We start from the raw sequence: 3,796 nt of genomic DNA, 5'->3' as shown, positions 1-3,796 counted from the left end.
GGGGGGGGGGGGGGGGGGGGCTTCTGATGGCCTAGGAACCACCTGGTCTCTGTTTAGCAGAAACCGCTGTCCTGGCCTGGCGGGAGGCGACGGCGCCTATAGGACGTCAGGTGCGTCTTGGCCAGGAGCCGAAGGGACCCGGGCCTCATGCCGGTGGCCAGCCGCGGCGTGGACTCCCTCCCGCCCTGCTGGATGCAGAGGGGCTTGCTGGCCAGGGTTTTGTTTTCTTCTTCCTGCTCCTGGCAGCAGAGGCTGGCAGAGTTGGCAGTGCGCCCTGTCCCTGGAATTTGCCATCTCAATTAGGACCCACGATGAGCAGGACACCTGACAGGGACAGTGGGCAGAGGGGCAGAGGGACAGGGCCGGGGGCCTGCAGCCAGGCTCCAAGAAGCAGAGGGCCACAGCGGGCACAGCAGAGGAGCCTCGCACCCTGCAGGCCCCCCTCCAGGGGAGGGGACCAGGCCCAGGCAGGGCCCCTTGGCGCCCTCCTTCCAACCGCTGCTGCAGGAGTCACCTTCAGTGACGACCCGCCACCTGCCAATCAGAGGCTCAACGCTTCTCATGCCTCGTCCACCTCCTCCCGGCAACCTTTGCAAAGCGTCCATCCCTTCCTTCAATCCCACGGATATTTCTTGAGCCCATACAGACCCAGGTACCGAGGTCCACCCGAGGATCTTTCTAGAAGGACACAGTCCCTAGCCCTCGTGGAGTTCAGCATCTAGGAAAAGGAAGCCAGTGGGCACGTGAGCAAATAACTAAATGGCCCAAAAACGTTGGGAGGTGGCCAGGGAGGGGCGGGAAGGAAAGCCGGTGGCACTTGAGTAGAGATCTGGACGCCGCCGTGTGACACAGATCATGCAGACGGGGAAGGGCGGTCCAGGTAGCAGGAACAGAGAGTGCGAAGGCCCTGAGGCAGGAAGGAGCTTATGGGTGTGTGGCAGGCGAAGGGCCAGCAGGCCTGGCACCCTGTGAGCGGCCAGGGCAGGAGGTCTGGACGGGAGACAGCCGGGCCTGGGAAACTGGGTCTGGGAGAGACCCAGTGTGACCTGATGGGCAAGTTACAAAGGTCCCTCTGGCCGTGTGGTGGTGAAGGACCATGAGAGCCATGGGAGGAAGCCCGGGGCCCAAAGAGGAGGTGTACGTCTTGGGACAGGCAAGAGAAGATGACAGCTGAGACCAGGGTGGTGGGGACAGGGGTGGAGGGAACGATGTGACCTGGAATACAGTCTGGAGACAGAACCCTCGAGGACAGATGCCCTGCGCTCAGGAGGAGCACACGGAGGCTCAGACCCCGGCTTCCTGGGGTGTCCCCGTGAGCCGACGAAGCTGGAACCCATCTCTAGAGTCCCCCGGTGAAGACGTTCTCTGCACCCAAGTGGCCATCACCCAACAGGCTGTCCTGGGAAGGGACCGAGGATGACCGTCTTAGGCCCTGCAGGCCACGGGGTCTCAGGGGCGACTCCCCCGTTCTAACCCCGCAGCCACAGCAGGTGAAGGAGCACGCCTGGCCGGGTGCGGATAAAACTGTACCCACAAGGACAGGGACCGGCCCTGGGGAAGATGCTTTGGAGGGACAGACAGGAGAAGTCATTTAAGGAAACAAAAATCACCTTCTTCAAACTGATTTAGGTTCATGGGACAGAATTTCTGTGCCCTGAGGATACGAGACGCCCACCACTAAGGGACAGGGGCTCCTCCCAGCTACCCGGCTCCAGCGAGGAATCGTCCAGCTTCCACGAAGACGCCCTGACTTAACCCCTCCGAGGGGACAGGCCGAGCGGGAGCCCCTGCCCAGCGGTGTCTGGCGGGTGACAGGACCCGAGGAGGTGGGGACTCTGCATCCCAGAGCCATTAGCATCACAGATGTGCGCTGGCAACGCCTCCAGACCATTGGCACTCTGCGCGGGTCCCGGGAGAGACGGCAGGACACAGATGCTCTTCTGGAGCAGAAAATGGGCTGGGAAATGAGACCGAGCCCGGCCAGGGACAGCACCCCTCGGGGCCCCGTCATCTGTATGGAGCAAGGGACGGGGACGGGAAGCGGCCGTGGGTCGTTCTTCTGCTTTTGTGTGACAGTTTCCTTGTTTTCCCTTTAAATTCGCTGTCTGGGTTAATGGCTGGGTCTCTGCGTCACCTCTGGCACCTGGTGAGGCTCGGTGACAGCACTCGGCCGCCTGAGCCTCGGTTTTCTTTCTGTCAGGACAAGATCGGCTACAAGAGGCACCTCACGATGGCCCAGCGCCTCCCCACCCTGCCCCCGTGTCACATGAGCCTGAGGAGCCCTTAAACTCCCCAGAGTCCTGGGCCCCTCCCCAGAGATTTGGTGGCCGCTGTCCAGGGGGGGGCCTGGCCTCTGCACCTTCAGAAGCTGCCCCGCTGCCTCCTGGGTACAGCCAGGCCACAGGACCCCTGGATGCTCCCTACAGACACCAGGAAATGACCCTCGGCTGGGACAGTTTGGCCCACAGGGAGACATTCAGCAATGTTTGGAGATGTTGGGTCACCACGGCAGGCGGAGGCCAGGGGCACTGGTGACCACCCTGCATGCACAGGACAGTGCTCACCACCAAGAGTGACCAGCAGAGCAAAGGCTGAGAACCTGCCTGGGAGTCAGTGACCCGTGATGGTAAGAGGCCGCGTCCAGGAGAGCGCTGGCCAGGGACAGTCGAGGGCGGAGGTCTCACGGGTCTCCACGAGGACACAGATTCCTCCAGGGAGCGGGCCCAGGCTCTCCCAGGTGCACGGACTCCCCCAGCCCACGTGCGACCCCATCGGGGTCCAGTGAGGACCTCAGAAGCCACTTTGGGCATTTCCCAGCCACAGTGAACGAAGGAGCTGGCTACTCTGGTGACCAGGGAGCTGGAGGCTCCGCAGGGGACAGTGCAGAGACACCTGGCCTTCAGCAAGAGCGGGAAACCACAGAGGGACCAGAATTCCTGGGCTCAGCGCCACCTGGCCGCCTATCTGTCGGCCCCACCAGGCTGGCTGGCTGTTCCCAGGGACACACATCCCTGAGCCCACCCAGGGCTGTCACTGAAGAGGCGACAGGCAGTGAATGACAGAGCAACGTTCTGCCTCCACCTAGAGCGGTTTCAGAGAAGGGACCCTGGAAATCAACCCGGGGACCCCGCCACAGTGTCTTTAGGCAGCGTCCCTCTGGGGACACCGGCAGCACCTGATACCTACACAGCCCGCTGCAGGCTCCGGGCGGTCAGAACAAAACAAAGCAAGCAGACCAGGCCTGGGCCCTCCGGGACGCCACGGGATGGGAGACAGACAGTCACAAAGGCGTTTGTTAGTTTCAGTTAGTTCTCAGAGCTAAGGAGGAAAAGCAGGTGACATGATCAAAAGCCACCAGGAAGGAGGGGCAAGGTCTGTTTCCCTAGAGGGGTCAGCAGAAGGTTCTCTGGGGAAATGTTTAAGCTGAGATGTGGGTAAAGTAAGGGGGGTCCTGCAGCCTGCTGGGGGAAGAGCATGACAGGCAGCAGGAACAGCAAGTGCAAAGACCCTGTGGTAGGGCTGCTCTGGGTGTTTGGAAAAGCGATTCAGTGGGAGACAAGGGCCAGGCTTCCCCAGGGTTTTATAGACCAGAGCAGAGGAGCCACCTGAACTGATTCCTGTGCTCCTAAAATCCCTCCACCTGTCCTGCAGAGATGTGGACTAAGCGGAATAAACGAATCACAGTATCTTCTATTCATGTGGATTTCACAGGTGACTAAATTCTCTCCCCACCCCCACCTCAAAAAATGGGGCCCTCATCTCACCAAGATTACAAATGACTCGTTCCAGTCACCAA

This window comes from Marmota marmota, unplaced genomic scaffold, assembly GCF_001458135.2.
Source record: "Marmota marmota marmota unplaced genomic scaffold, marMar, whole genome shotgun sequence".
In the NCBI taxonomy this organism is placed as follows: domain Eukaryota; kingdom Metazoa; phylum Chordata; class Mammalia; order Rodentia; family Sciuridae; genus Marmota; species Marmota marmota.
Note: the sequence above shows the minus strand (reverse complement) of the source record.